The sequence below is a fragment of the Panthera onca genome, chromosome C2 (assembly GCF_046562875.1).
Source record: "Panthera onca isolate mPanOnc1 chromosome C2, mPanOnc1 haplotype 2, whole genome shotgun sequence".
NCBI classification, from domain to species: Eukaryota; Metazoa; Chordata; class Mammalia; order Carnivora; family Felidae; genus Panthera; species Panthera onca.
In genome coordinates, this window is record NC_138347.1 from 86486658 (window position 1) to 86503905 (window position 17248).

The following is a 17248-nucleotide window of genomic DNA, read 5'->3' on the forward strand; positions in this document are numbered from 1 at the left end:
AAACAGATATAGAAAGGTTGAGAATTTGTTCAAAAATGAACTTTAGAATCCACATTATCTTAGTATTCTTTCTACCATGCCATACCATCTAGAGGATTAGCTGAAACCATGTTCTTTAAGGATATAGTTGTAAATGTACATGTGTGGAATTTATTTTACTTTAAAAATATCTATTATTATGTTAACTTGTTACAATAGCCATAAACCTTTTTTCCCCCTAAAATGGGGCCACTTGGTTTCATTCATAGACATATGGTGCAAGAGGCAACTTTGCTTCCATAGGAGGTAATTCACTTTGTTCTATTTAGAATTATATTTGGAGTCACCTTGGGTTAACTTAAAGAAGAATGAGGAATACTAAAAGAAAGTATGGCTAGATCAGCCAAAAATCCATCTTTATTATTAAGGAAATAATTCAGACTTCTTCTGATAAGGTTTCACTCATTCAGTAGTCTTTGTTTGAAAGGATTATACCACCTTCTCTCTTTTTTTTTCATATCACAGATTAACACATCTCATTAAGAAAAACATTGTCAAATATTTATCCACACGAGGGTGCTGTAAGATCATTGTGGATATCAAGTTTTCTATCATTCACCAGAAAACCTACTGCCAATTAAACAAGTATTGTGGCCTACCATGTAGAATCATTTTAAGATAGTTATGTCTCTTAACACCTTCTCCATATTTTAGTTATTGGTAAATGTTTTGAGGATACTATTTTAATATGAGTTAGTTCATATCTCATTGTCTTTGATTGATTAGCTCTGTAATTTTGAATTTTTCAAGAGGAAAGATCACTACTTTTAGTTACAATTTAGGCTGATTAGTTCTGAACAGACCAGGAGGTGAACACTGCATAACTCCAGGGAAGAGTGGGGGTGTTTGCACTGTTAACATTTACATCATAACCTATGTATGACGTATGTGGAACTCCCAGAGTTGTGGAATACTGGACCATACACAGTGGCTGTCTGCAGTGTTATTCCAAGCCAGCCATTTGTGTGTGTGTGTGTGTTTGTATTTGTTTACAAAAAGGACTTGGGAGTAGGATGAAGATATTTCAGAACAAATCCATCATGATGGGGAAAAAAACAATTGAAAAGATATGTGCAATACTGACATGGAATAGGTCAGTGTGCTTATCTTCAGGTACTTTGTCAGGACTGCTTAGAAAGATACAAACATACACATTTCTTAGATTCTCATTTTGTGGCAGTTTCTCAGAATACTATGCCAGGGAACATGTCAGGATTATAACAAAAAATTGACAATTTGATGTTAAATAAACAGTATTCTTTGTCAATACATTCTGGATTGGTTTGATACTCATTTTTAATGTAATTTGGACATTTCTTTGAAAATGAGTAAATTGATTACCTTTTGATTATTAAACCATAACTCCTTTTTATTTTATTGGTGGCAGCACCAAAGGGGAATTTCAGAGACTAGAAATGTATTATTGTTTTAGTATATTGCCACCTCCTTAATGGAATCCGTTGGAAGATCTAGAATATCTGGTTAAAGATTAAATGACATTTGATTATTGGTAGATAGACTCTGATTTCTAACGGCAATTAATTGAATGAATGAATGAATGAATGAATTTGGCAATTATTTATTGAGGGTTGGGCACTGTTTCAGATTTTAGGACTATAAATAGTGAAAAAAAATCAAGATTTCTGCTTTCAAGAGATTATATTCCGGTGGAGGGAGACAATGAGCAATAAACATAATAAATAAGTAAATGATGTAGTATATTGGAGAGTGATAAAACCTATAGAAAAAAATAAATCTGGGAAAGGGGCACTGGAAGTGCAAAGGAATGGGTTTAGTAGTTTTAAATAGAATGATCAGGGCAGGTCTCGCTGAGAAGATGACATTTGAGCAAAGACTTGAAGGAGGTGAAAAATTAGTCATTCAGCTTTTTTGGGAAAAAAGAGTTTCAGGCTGAGGGAATAGCCAGTACAAAGGTCTAAGGCAGGAAGGTATGTGGTGTATTGAGGAACAGCAAGGAAGATAGTGTGGCAGGAACATAGCATGAAAGTGCGGTTTGTAGAGTATGGGAGGAACTTGGCTTTTACTCTTAGCGGAATGGGCATTGTTTCAGGGTTTTAAGCAGAAAGACGTGTTATGACTTTGATTACAAAAGGATCACTTCAGCTGCTGTAGAGATTGGAGTTAACTAAATAACTATTGCTTATAATAGAAGAGAAAAACTTTTAATTTTTTTTAAAGTTTATTTTTGAGGGAGAAAGAGACATGAGCAGGGGAGGGACAGAGAGAGAGGGAGACATAGAATCTGAAGCAGGCCCCAGGCTCTGAGCTGTCAGCACAGAACCCAATGTAGGGCTTGAACCCATGAACCATGAGGTCATGACCAGAGCCAAAGTTGAACACTCAACCAACTGAGCCACCCAGGCACCCCAGAAGGGAAAAACTTTTATAAAAGACTAAATATCTCTTGTGTCTTAGGAAACATAATTTTATTTTGAAATTTACTCATCATTGCATAGAATGAAAATATGAGGTTTCATTGGCTCCAAGAAGATTAAGAGTGTCAGCAACTATTTATGATGAGGTAGGGAATTATCATAATGGAAACAGTTTAGCCCAGGAGTCCAGGCTGCATCTTGGGGGCAGATCATCTAATCTCCCAAGCCTCTTGTCACCTTTAAAACTGAGGGCCTGGACCCTTTACATTCTCTGTGCTATGATAAAAACAATCCAAGTGCTAAAACTTCATGTTTCTCTTTAAGCCACTCTGCGTCTTTTTCTATGAAATCTGCATGGAATTTTTTTTCCTTTTACATTGCATTGCTGGTAAGTTCCTACTGTGGATGGTCTCTTTAAGTGAATGAGTTTCTCTAGTTCCAATTGGTTGTGTCTAGAAAAGAGACCAGACCTATTGAATCACTGTACTGTACACCTATTAACTCTACTGGAATTAAAATAAAAATACATAGACAGAAAGAAAGAAAGAAAGAAAGAAAGAAAGAAAGAAAGAAAGAAAGAGAAAGAAAGAAAGAAAAAGAGAAAAGAGAAAGGAAGAAAGAAAGAAGTCATACAGAGAGATTGGCTGGTTAGCCTCAGGTAGTCTCAATGTGGCACTTCCATGACATAGTCCTTTTATCCAGCATCCATTTTTCAAGAGTAGAAATTCAAGATAGGCTTAGCAAACTGATAGACACTAACCAAACAAGCTAGACACTGATTTAGAAACCATATTGATAATATTTTAATGGTGAAATATAGATGCTATGTGAACCAGAAACTCATATTGAATATCAATATATTCTCCCATAAGAAGCCAATTTTAGTCAGAGGTTTATTTGTGAGCCTGGAATCAGAGCAAAAACAGTCTGTTAGGTGATGTTAATGACTAATTCCATCAAAGTATGTAATCTGATGCATTTATTTCCTCTATATGAGTATTTCTAAGGCTATCAGATACTCAGCTCACGTAGGCACCCCCTACCTCCCGCTCTCCCTCCCTCCTTCTCTGTCTCTTTATTAGCAGTTATATTCTCTCTCTATATATAACTGCTGCTTTTGAAGCAGTTTTCAATGATTTTTTCTTAAAATGGAAGCCCAGTATACAAAAAAGAACTGCAGAACTACCTTTGTTGAAGCTATGATAGAAAGATAATGAGATCTCAACCTGTTGCTCCCCTCCACCCCTAACCCCCACCATGCACATACTAAATGGTGGCTGGATAGATACCTTTAAGGACTGTCTCAGACCTATTAATGGGTTACTTTTTCAGGTAGAGTTCAATATCACTGATTATGTTTTAGCTTAAGTTATCATATTCCAGTCTTCCTTCTGTATGTCTATACTGTATCACTCTGGAACTGTGTATTTCTCAGACTCTCTAGTCAAACACCATTTTATCCTTCCAGGTTTTACTTTCTCAGGAGGTAATTTGATTTCCAAGTTCAGGAAGGCTCTATTCTTTGTCCTAATAAAATCACTATGAGTCTTTTTTATGATTTGGTCTCTGCCTATGTATCCTATTATATTTTCAGCTCTATCTGTAAATCATTAGGATTCAACTGCAAAGATTTCCTTTTTTTTTTAAACCACATAGATTTTCTGATATTTCCAAATATTCCAATTTTTTCCCCAACCTTAGAACTTCTGTACTTGCTGTTTTCTGAAATGTTCTTCCCTCACTTTATTTTCTTTTTATTTTCAGTTCTCAGCCCAAAGGTAACCTCTTCTCTGTCATAGCACTCCATTTATTTCCATAACAGTTATCATAAATTTTTTCCTTATTATCTCTATTTCCCACTAAGATCCATGGAAGTGGGGCCTTATCTGTATTGTTCATGCCTCTATATTCAATAATAACTAGCTCAGTGCCAGCAAATATCAGGAATTAAATAAATGTTTGAATGAATGACAATATACAAATACTTATATGTATATATCACATTCACAGTGAAGGATAGGTCCGAGGATGTCATATATGTCCGTTTATTTATTTATTTTTCGCCTGGTTTACATTTGGTTTTTGTCTTTTATCTTGTGTTAATTGTTGTTAATTTCATTGTGTCTCTGACTAAGTTCTCTAGGGGTTCTGTGCATATAGGACAAATATCTGTATCCTTGTTGTATTAGGGTTCTCTAGAGAAACAGGATAAATAGCATGTGTACATATAGAAAGAGATTTATTTTAAGGAATTGGCTCATTGGATTATGAAGGCTGGCAAGTCCAAAATATGCAGGGTGGGCTGGCAGGCTGAAAACCTAGGAAGAGTTGATGCTGCAGTTCAAGCCTGAAGGCCACTGGGCTGGAGACCAAAGAAGATCCAGTGTTGCAGTTCAGATCTGAAGGCTATCTGCTGACCAAACTCTATCTGCTGGCTGAACTCACTTTTGCTTGAGAGATGTCAGTCTATTGTTCTGTTCAGGCTTTCATCTGATTAGATGTGGCCAACCCACATTATGGAGAGCATTCTGCTTTACTCAAAATCCATCAACTTGAATGTTAATCTTATCCCAAAATACCCTCACAGAAACATCCAGAATAATGTTCAACCACATATCCAGGCACCATGGTCCAGCCAAGTTGATACAAAATTAATCATCACAATTGTGTTATACTTCAATGCCTCATTTTAAGACAGTGAAGTTTATTCGGAGTAATACAATCTCATGATGGTGAAGCAGCCACGTTCATATTATATGAAGAATAGCTGAAAGAACTGAGAATGTTTAGAAATTCTCCATTGTTCAATATACTGGGTTCCACTCTTGTTCATACCCAGTGTTTTTCTGAGTAGAACCACCACTTCTTACTTCTATCATAATTATAATATTAATTATAAACATTTCACTGTCTCGGTTTGAAATTAATGTCAGTTAAGGGCCTTTATGAGCAAAATTTCTAAGCTTGTAATACTTTTATTTTTGCTACTTCTAAGATGTAGAACTTAAGATTTCTTATCCATCACAGTGATTTCTGCAAGATAACTTCCATGTTAAGCACTGAGTAAAAAATTATCTACCATTTTTTATGAGTCACTGATTCCAGTTGACTTCCCTTTTTGAACTATAAAACATCACTCCTAATTGTAGCAGCCCAGGGTTTTTCTGTTAACCCTGTCCTACCCATTTCTGAGGCTACCTTTTAACCCTTTCTCCAACAGTAGTAAACAAAACCAAACACTATGATATTAGGAAATTTTTTTGTTTTTGATTTTGTTGTTATTTTTTCTATGACACTTAGACCTTTCAATAGCTTCTGATCCAGAATTTATTGTATTAATTTTCATTGGTGTCATGGTGTCTAGCATGAATATGAGAGTTGTAATTCATTTGTTCACGTAATGTTTATTGCCTATCTATTTGTGCCAAGCAGCTCTAGGTGCTGAGAGTTCAGTGATGAACAAGTCAGAAAAACAGCCAAAATGAAAAAAGGTAGCATGAATGGTTATTGCTGATGATCCTTTATTCTGTGTCTGTGGATTTAGATATAGAAGAAAAGTGGATTATTTTTATAGCTTTTATCAATTTCACAGAATAAAAGAACCTTTGAGGTATCTTTGTTACAACTTGAAGATTTAGAGGAGAATAAAATCCATAATAGTATAGTATATATTTATATAGCATATAGTATAGCATATATTTATGTATATTTATATAGTTATTTCACAATAACAAATACCATTGCATTAATTATCTCTGTATAATTAAAATATTTCCAAGCCTTTGTCATTGGCTCTTACTTTTGGCCAAATTAAGGATAACTTATTTCTTGAACTGTATAAGAGTCTTTGAGGGGCCCTTGGAAGTAGTGACATAAGAACCAAGTCAGTGAAATTTTTATACCGTTTACTAGAAATTTATTTTATGGAATATTCTCAGTTGACATAATCCCTTTTCCCAGTGTTCATGGAGAGAGAGAGTAGAATTGTGAGGAAATGTTATGATGGATTATATTAAAAATGATTAAACAAAAATATATCTTATATAAGAAATACTGAACATATTGATACCATATTACTGCTGAAATTCTCTGGGCAATCTGAGGGTTTATAAACCTATTTACTTATTTGTCTTTTTCAAACATTGATACCTTACCTCTGGAATTACCAGAATTCTGGAAATTTGCATAGATGTCCCTTTGACTATTTGACTGAATACTAAGCTGTACGTATATAGGGTGAGACTCTACAAGTCTAGAGAAACAACAACTACAGGGAAGCTGTAAGCTGAACAACCATCAGAGTTTTATAGTGGTTGGAAGATGCTTGCATTCTGACCAACTAGGGTAGAAAAGCCTGTTGACATACAGAATTAAATGGAGATCCTAAAAAGGTATACTTTTGGGTTTAGCCCTAAGAAGGGCTAAACCTAGTCCTAAAGTCTGTTCTAGACTTGTCTTAACAAAGTTGAAAAAGCTTAAAAATGATCAAGTTAATTTCCAAGTAAATTAATTGCCTGCCAGCATAAAACTCAACTCCCTTTAATGAAACACAGAAAAATCACTCAACAATAAAATTCACCATATCCAACATCCATCAAAAATTACCAGACATGCAAAGAAGCATGAAAATGTGGCCCACAGCTAGGTTAAAAAAATCTATCAATAGAAACAGAAATGACAGAGATGATAGAATTAACAGACAAGGACTTTTAAAGCAGCTGTTACAAATGTGTACAAAGATTTAGAGTGGGAATGGAGAGAGAAGCAAGGAAAGAGCTTCAGCATTTTATGTGCATTTCTCCCTCAGAATGAATTTGGGGGCAAGTATAGAGAGAGGAGGGAGTGGTGGTAAATCTTTTCTTCCTGTCTTCATTTGATAGGTTATTCTCTGAATCATCCTTTCTCTCTGGGACTGTGGTAGGCTTGCTGAGATTCACTACACCATAGCACAATGGTATAGAGAACAATGGTATAGAGGATGCTGAAGCAATGGTGTGGCACACAGCAAGTGCCTGCTGGCAATCCTAGATCTAAGAGGTATGTGAAAAAGAGCATTTCTCTGTGTCAACAAGCAAGAAGGACTGAGCAGACTTGTAGTAGGAGTTTTATCAGTCTCACCTAGGGTGAGAAGACCCCTAGGGAAGATGGAGAGAGATCAGAAGAGGATGCTGCCACATTTCAGTAGATTATCAATATGGTGGAGAAACATGGTCTCCAAGGATACCAGCTTCAAAAATGAAACCCCTTAAAATCCAGAGTGGACAACCCTTCTACCTGGATGTCATAGTAACATTATTTAAGTCCTCTAGCCCAATACCAACCAGAGAGGAGAAAGAGGACAGACGGACAGTAATCTCAAAAAGTACAGTAGTTAAGGTGGGAGCAGGGGGAGGGATAAGGCTTAACCATGGTTTTACTTTCTGTAGTTTCAGTTACCCGTAGTCAACTGCAGCCAGGAATCCAGTGATCCTCCTTCTGATATATGGTCAGAAGCTCAATAGCCTAATGCTAAGTCACAATATCTACATCATTCATCTTACCATGTAGGCATTGTACATCTTGTAACATCTCAAGAAGGATGAGTAGAGTACAGTTTTGAGAGACAAACCACATTAACATGACTTTTATTCTAGCATATTATTATAATTGTTCTATTTTATTATTAGTTATTGTTAATGTGTTAGTATGCCTAATTTATACATTAAACTTCCCCATAAGTATTATGTATAGGAAGAAACACAGTACATGTAGAGTTCAGTACTTTCTACAGTTTCAGGCATCCATTAGGGGTCTTGGATGTGTCCCCGTAGATATGGGAGTGCAGAATACTCTGTTGAGGTTTTCATTTTGGTACATCTCAATTTGTTTCTTGTTAAACAGACTAAAAAAATGATTTCTTGCTCCCCAGTTGCTTTTCTAAGCATCTAGCTCTAGATCCATTACTGGATAATTTTAGAGATGTGCTCATTCTGTAGAGGAATAAACATGAAGCAAGCCTACAAACCTATGAGAAGGGAATGAACCTTGTGTAGGTAAGCAATTTAAAAACTAATATGTAGGTACATTATTGACAGCAAAGGTAAAAAACACACTAGACAGCTAAAAATAGTCTTCTGTATGCTTTTAGAGATGTGGTGATTAAGTACTTGCTTTCTTCACTTTGTCTTATCAGCAAATACAGAGCTGCAATAAAAAACTCCACTTACCCTGTCAATGTGATCTGAGAGCACTGAATCCTGTATCAACCTGGCTAAAGCTTGTCTTCCCTAAACAGGATGATGTAAAGGGGATACACATCTAGGTTCAACCTTAATAGTCCCTTACTACTTGCATGATAACATTCACTATGGTCTGCAAGTTTATTTAGTGTCCCTGGTTAAAATATAATAGCTCTACTCATTACCTTATTATACTATAATTTCTCTGGGACATAGACTTTCATTTCTTCAAGATTGATTTTAAAATGCTGTCTAGTTTTAGGTCACTTGAACTTTATTGATTCTCAGTTCCTAAAATAATCTAGGCCTTTCCAGCTTTAAATTTCTGTGACAGTGTGATAATTTGGGGTTTAAAACCATTTATGTTGGGAAAAAAAAAGATGAAAAATACCCCAAAGTGTAATTTTATCAATATTAACATCAAATTCACTTATTAATTCATTCTTCTATGCCGGTAGTTTGGGAAGAAAATTGAGCTAACAACTGAAACAGAAATGGCTCCTTCTTTTCAGGAATTAGCAACCTAAAGAGAATACTTACATTTTGCAGTGTTTATAGATCTAGAAAGCTAATATAAATGTTTAGTAGCACAAAAAATTAAATTATTGCATGATGGGAAGTTTTATATGCATACTTATATAGGTGTTAGTATACACACACACATATATATAAGTATACGCATATAAATAAATATGTCATGGCATCATTGGCATAAAATACGGAAATTAGAAGAAAAGTGGAAGTTGTTACTGCTTTTCCTTTCCTTTCTTTTCCTTTCCTTTTTTCTTTTCTTTTTTTTTTTCTTTCCTTTTTTCTTTTTTTTCTTTTCAGTAGGCTCCATGTCCAGAGCAAGACCCAGGCAGGCCTTGAATTCACAACCCTAAGATGAAGTCCTGAATGAGATCAAAAGTCGGTTGCTTTAACTGACTGAGTCACCCAGGTGTCCCTACACTTTTTTAATGCAACTTTATCAGTCCAAACTAATCAATTCATATATCCTTGAATGCCACGATAATTGAGAGCTGAGAAGCAAACTGAGTTACCAAATAGGCCTTAGTGGTCATTTGTTGTCTTTTAGCTGCCTAGGATCCATTTTTCCTAATTTTGTTAACAGTACCTACCTTTCCCCCATGCTCTGTCCTTGGGCTTTGGGTATCTTATATTATTGAGTCTAAGGATAGGCATGTGACTTAGTATAGACCAGTCATCATATTTCATTCTTCTGATAAATTTGATTGGCTTAGGAATGGACAGTGATTTGATTTGGCCAGTAAGAATCAAGCCCAGGAATTCTGATTAAACTGTTGAAAGAACCTTGTGTTTTTTACTTTAGTTTTTACTGTTTTTTCTGGACTTCAATCTTAAATTGCTATCATATATTTTGCCACCACATAGAAACTTTGAATAAAGTCTACATGGAAGAGAACAGAGCTAAGAGATGGAAAGATACTGAGCCCCAGTTGCATCCTTTGAGATCTTGGATGAAGCTGGGCCTGAATATAGAACTACATCTATAGTTTTCAGATACATAAATCAATACATTTCCTTGTTTGCTTAGATGAGCTTGAGTTACATTTTCTGTTACCTGCAGCAAAAGAGTAGTACATTGAGTATTTTTCATTTGCCCTTCAGATTCACTATGTACTCTTCACTCTCTGTGCCCCAAGGTACTGACCTATCTGGACTATATCAAAGAGTTCTTTTGCCCTGTGGCTTCTGGTTATGTTCAGCTGATGGAAATCTCCCAGTAGAGTAAATCCAGGGCTTTTATTCCCTCGGGGCTCTCCCTGGTAGATGATAATAAGTTGGCCAGTCTAGTCCCTCTTACAAAGGCTATAGACCTTCCCCAGTGCCCTTCTCTTTCCAGGTTTGAGTAACCATTTTCTCCCTCCATACCATCAAATGTAGGATAATAATACTTCTTCACAATTGCTAGTTCTGCCATAAAGCGTTATTCCTAATCAATTTCCTGTAACAGTTCCCATGCTTTTGTAGTCTATTAAAGTGTCCTCAATTATCCAGTTTGAGTGAGCCATCTCCTCCTAGTTGGACCTGAGTGATACTTACTCTGTGTATCTTGGTCTTCAAAATAAAAGGAAAATGCAGTAGTTTTAGAAGACACTATCAGATTTTCCATTTGCATATTTATTTCTTCGTAATGAATGCTCAATTGAGCATCAAGATAAAGAGTTCCAATTTTTTTCAATGCATGGAATTTTAGTAAGTCTTTGGTGAAGAGAAGTTAGGGCTGTTGGTATTTATATTAACTGGGACTTATTTTTAGATTTTGGATTCTTTTCCAGTCTGTCACTCCCAGAAATTTCCTTTTAATGCAAACATGGTAGAATCCTTCTTTATTATCCATGGTAGCTATGTGTAAGCATTACAGTGCTCTCACAAATTTCCATTTTCACTTTTCCAGGTCCTAGAAAAAGGACTTCTTGAATTTCTGTGAATAAATGAATAAAGAAGTAATCTAGAAATGCATGCCAAATTAAATGGCAGCAATTTATATGCAAGTAAAGCATTCATTTACACTCTGAGTTTATATCTTGTAATTACTTGGTCACAATTTTCTGTTGTACCATGTACATAAAAAGAATTTCCTAAGCAAATTGACAGTATTAACAAAATTTCAGGTATATGTTTAAAACTACTTAAGAGAACAAACTTTCCATGGGCCTTTATATACCTTGGAAGGATACAACTACAAATATGCTAATTTCAGATTTACTCATTGAAGCGATTTTTGAAGACCTCAACTAGGTGTCACATAATTAGTCTGTATATTTAGTAAGATTACTTTAACATTATTTATCATTCAGATTTTTACCATGGTTAGCCTTCTCTTTAATTAATCTGAGTGTTGACTGCTGATGAACTTTTTTAGTGATAGAATATTTTAAGAAATTAACTATACTGAACATATGTAAAAGATTAACAATAGCTGGTTATTCAACATTAGTCTGAAGGCATAGAGTATATTAAGTAGTTAAGATGAAGCACAATATTATTTATGCTTTGAGCTGAGGACACTTTACTACGTTAATCAAGATACTTTTCACCTCATCTGGTTTTCTTGGCTCTTCACTTATAGCAAGACTTTCACATTTGGACAATTTGAACTAATAATAAAGATATGGTTGCCATATTTTTTTGAATCACATCATCTATTGATGGTGATAATGCAATAAAATATTTGAAATTGCTCTTGACCTAGGAAAAAAAATCTAAGCTATAGTAAGGTTGCTATGTATATCATGTTATATCTGTAGCATACTTCCTCTCGATCTCTTATCAACAGCAAAATAGCTTAAAAAATATGTGCCAGTTTTCAGGGAAATCTAATAAATTTAAGAAAATATGTACTATAATAATAATGTTACACAAATGTTCATAATAGAGATTAGTGCTTCACTGTGCTAGGTAACTGTTGATTAAAAAGTACAGTAAGATATGGTTTCTGCTCTTAAGGAGAGTATAATCTGAGAGAAGTGGGCTATCAACACAAGGCAGCATTAGAAGCCATGACATTTCAGAAGTCAGGATTACTGAGGACAGTTAGATGAAGAAAGAGGCAGTGTATATGGAATGCTGGTCATGGAAATCTATAATCTGGGGTTTAGTCCTGTCTATATCACATGCTAGACATGTGACCTTAGCTACAAGTTCTGGGACACGGTTCTCAAAATAAACATAATTACTTATCTGGCTGCCCCACAAAATCATTGGGAAAATCTGTCTCATACCCTCAACTTTCCCCCATTAAATTCTCTTTTTTTCCCCTTTCAGTTTCCTCTGATATGTCTTCTAGAATTACATCCTCAGCCATCTTTTCAATTCTATAATGTCTTCCAAAGAAACTTCCTGGATGTACCAAAGGTCCCTTAAGCCCCACATGTCCAAAATCTGAATTGATAATCAGGTTTCTTAGACAGAATATGTTTAAGATGATAGAGTTTTCCTAGTTGTAGTTTTCACACCTATAACTTTAATTACCAGTACATTTAGACTGGGAAAATTAAAAAAATGTGGTCATATTCCCTTTCTTCCTTCCTCCCTCCTCCCTCTCTTCTTTTCCTCTTCCTCCCTCTCTCTCTTTCCTTCCCCCCTCACTCCCTCTTCTTTCTTTCTTCTTTCTTTTCTTTCTTTCTTTCTTTCTTTCTTTCTTTCTTTCTTTTTCTCTTTTTCTTCAAAAAAGTAACACCATAGCATCAGCTTGTAGGAAAAATTAGAATGGAGAGTCCAAGTAAAAGATTATGAGACTCTGTGTACAGTCAATGGTAATAGGAGTAGATCATAGGGCCACGTTAAAGAGTTATTTAGAATAGGCAGATTTACCCTCCTATGTTTTGGAACATAGGATTGTTGGGATAACCTGATCTTTGGAAGTTTGCTAGGATTCCCTTGTGAAACTATTTTGGCTTTGTGTTTTTGTGTGCTAGTGTTTTGATTAACTATCTCTATTTGTTTTATGGAAATTAGTTTGACATTTTATATCTATTAGGGTCAGTTGTTGGAATGTATGTTTCATTGGTTGACATCCACGTTTATTTGCACAGAGTTGTACCATACAATATGTTACAATTTTTAAAAGTTTTCTTTAAAAAATTTTTTTTAATGTTTATTTATTTTTGAGAGAGAGCGCGCGTGCGCGCGCACACACACACACACACACACACACACACACACACGCACGCACGCGCATGAATGGGGGAGGGGCCGAGAAAGAGGGTGACACAGAATCTGATGCAGGCTCCAGGTTCAGAGCTGTCAGCACAGAGCCTGATGCAGGCCCAAACTCACTATCTGGGTCACGATCTGAGGTGAAGTCGGATGCTTAACCTCCTGAGCCACCCAGGCACCCAAAGTTTTCTTTTTTTATAGTTATTTCCTTATTATTTTTATTTTGTATTTTTGTGGTTCTGTTTTGCTTGATTAATTAGCTAGTGGATTCTGTATGTTGTTAGTTCTTTCTAAAAAACCAGCATTTTTATTTGTTTATTCATTCTACTTTTTTTGTTTATAACTCATTATTTTTGCCATTATTTAAATATTTCCCTCATTCTGTGTTGTTTATTTTTAACTACCTTAGAGTTAAATTTTATATTACTCATGAAGAATTGACATTGTTGTGATATTAAAAAAATACTGTTTAAGAGCAAGGAATGTCTATTAATTCAAGTAGATATTTATTTTACTTCTTTCATTTTTTGTGTGTATAACCATACAAAGCTATGATTCTTTTCTCTGGTCTTTGCTTTAACTGTATCTCATTGATTCTAATATATAGTGTTTTCATTACCATTACTTTTATAAATTTAATTTTGAAATTTCAGTTCTCCTTTGAATCAAGTTGTTAAATAGTTATTTAACTTGAGATAGAAAGGCCTGCTTATGTTGTGGTTTTGTTATTAGTATCTATGCCATTTGTTAAAAACTTTTTTGGAGAGAGAGACAGCACATGTGAGCAGGGAGAGAGAATCTTAAGGAGGCTCCATGCTAAGTGTGGAGCCTAAAGCAGGGCTTGATCCCACAACCCTGGAATCATGACCTGAGCTGAAATAAAAAGTCAGATGCTCAACTGACTGAGCCACCCAGCCGACCCTAATATCTGTACTTTCATATGAGAGAATTATCTTTGATCATTTCTACTTTAAGAAGCTCATTGAGATTTTCTTGGACCATAAGATATGGTCTATCTTCATGAAAGCTTATCTGCTCTTGAAGATATATTTTCTATTTTGGGGATATAAAATCTGATATATATTCATATAATTTATTTTGTTGATTATGTTGTTCAGGCCTTTTAAATTTATTTATTTATTTTGAGAGAGACAGAGAGAGTGTGAACAGGGGAGGGGCAGAGAGAAAGGGAGAGAGAGAATCCCAAGCAGGCTTCATGCTGTCAGCATAGAGCCCTACATAGGGCTTGATTTCACGAAAGTGTGAGATCATAGCCAGAGCTGAAATCAAAAATTAGATGTTTAACTAACTGAGCCACCCAGGCACCCCTGCCCATCTGTTTATATTTAAAGCTTCTGGATTATTTTGTTTTATGGGTTTCTCTTATATATAGCATGGAGTTGGGTTTTCTTTTCTTTCTTTCTTTATAAAAAATTTTTTTAATGTTTATTATTTTTGAGAGAGACACAGAGCAAGAGGGGGAGGGGCAGAGACAGAGAGAGGGAGACAGAGAATCAGAAGCAGGCTCTAGGCTCTGAGCTGTCAGCACAGAGCCTGACACAGGGTTTGAATTCACAGACCCTGAGATCATGACCTGAGCTGAAGTCAGACACTTAATCGACTGAGCCACCCAGGCTTTTTCTTTTAATATGTTAATTAAGTCCATTTGAATTTGTTAATATCATTGGTAATTTTGGTCTCTGTCATCCACACTTGTCATTTTCCCTTTGTCCTTTTTTATATTCCTTTTGATATTTAGGAAGGTTTATAGTCTTTGTTCTTGTGGTTACTTTTATACTAATTGTAATACTTTTTTTATATAATGCCCTTAGTATTACCATCCCTTACTTAGGCTTTTATTTAGCTCATGAGTTTCAGATGATATCCTTTGACTCTCACCTATTGCCTGTGTTGGTACATAGACATCTTATAATTTTGTCTTAATTTTTTATGTAATTTTGTCTTTTTTAATTTCTCCCAATGTTTGGTTAACTACTTAACATCTTTCTGTTGCTTGTTCATTTTTAGACTGAATTTAAAAGTTTTATGTGTCTATAATTTCTTGTTTTATTACATTTAGTTTATGTTGAAACATTGTTAATTTTCTCTTTTGTGGTTGACATCTTTCTTCTTTCTGTCAGTCTTTTTGCCTTTGTTATGTAATTTTTGATAACATTTTATTTCATTTTTGGATGAGTATACTTAATGTATAGGGAAATTTAATGATGAGCTTGGGAATACTGCTAATTAATGGAAGAATAGAGATTACCCAGGTCTTTTGACTTCTAATGTATGACCTTCCTGAGCTATACTAAATTTGAAAGGACAGTGTTCCCATGAATAATAGAAGCAAGTCTACTGAGAAACTGAATATACAAATAAACATTGGCCAGACCATATATATGAATAGAATTCTGATCCATAATTTGCAACATCTTGTGCAGGAAACTAACCTGTTATCTACAGAAGCTGGCTTTTATAAATCGGACTTATAGGAAGTCAGACTGCTATCTCTGGTAACAATCAAGGAAACCAAAAATAACCCCTGTTACAATCTGCCCCAAATGGCAAGAACTTGGTTAATAACTAATAACTAATTTCCTAATTTTCCCCTTGTTTCCAGTTTAGAACCAACCAGAGAAAGCTAAACATGTACTCCTAACCAATTACATAGGATCTTCCACTTCTAGTTAGCTAGCTTATGGCTTCCCGAGGCCAACAGCCTCTGTTCAAGGCGTATGTGAAGGCTTTTCCTTTTTTCCACTATAAAGCTTTCCCAGTCATCTGCCTGTCTTTGAGTCTCTCTCTGTCAAAATGCAAATAATAGTGGCTAACTCCTTTGCTATAGCAAGCACTGAATAGCCTTTGCGAGTTACATTTAGTTGGTCTTCATTAATTTCCATACTACTGTTACTTGTAATGAAATATTTCCTTAAACATAGTTTAGATATGATTCTCTCCAATAGAGCTACCTTCCCCTTAACCTATTTACATTGTCTTATCCCCATTTCTCCTTCTCCCTCTAGTGTATTGAACTACCAAAAGAGGTCTACTCATTGCTCCCTAGTGTCATTTTTGAGGCCTTTATCTGCCACTGTTCTCCCATTTCTCATCCCAGGTTCAGATAATCCATTTAGGCTACTTTATCCCCACTTCCAACATTGATTACTGGCTTCGATGACCCATTCCTGTCTTTACCATATTGCATGGGATATGTTTACTTTCTCAGCTCTGAGTTATCCAATGAAGAAGCTACTATTCATGTGTGGCCCTTAAACACTTGAAATGTAGCAACCCAATTGAGATGTGCTACAAATGTAAAAGTATACACTAAATTTTGAAGATGACGGAAGATACAAAGAATGTAAAATTCTCAATATTTTTTCTATTGATTGCAAATTGAAATTTTGGTTAAACAAAATACATTATTAAAATTAATTTCCTCTGTTAATTTTACTTTTTAATGTAGCTACTAGAATATTTTAAAATACATATGTGATACACATATTTCTCTTGGGCAGTGCTGATATCACTCCTCTTTGACTTCCTCACTGTCCTAAAATCTGGCTCTACTGAAAAATATTAATAGCTTCCAAACTTATAAGCCTAATTTTTTTCTTGGTCTTCATTTTCATTGGTCTTTTTTTCTTGTGCTTCATGCAGCTGAAATTTTCTTTTTTTTTTTATTTTCTTCATCTCTTGACTTCTACTCAGAGCTACCACAATTCTTATCCAATTTCTCTCACTATTATTCTCCTGTTCCTTTCATTGGTTTCTCTTTTCCTTACCTTAAGGGTCTAGAGCCATATGCTTTGATTGTCTTTCTTCACTCTTTCCCTTCAGATGTTTTATCCATTTTATCCAAACCATTGCATAAATGAAAATAATCAAATCACCAACTCCAGCGCT

The 17248-nt window shown here is 35.1% G+C and overlaps 1 long non-coding RNA gene across 1 annotated transcript in view; it reads left to right on the top strand.

The window, feature by feature from the left end:
- LOC132683414 (uncharacterized) overlaps positions 1 to 17248 on the top strand; it is a 236872-nt gene that overhangs the window by 3225 nt on the left and 216399 nt on the right. The gene's annotated exons all lie outside the window — the stretch shown is intronic.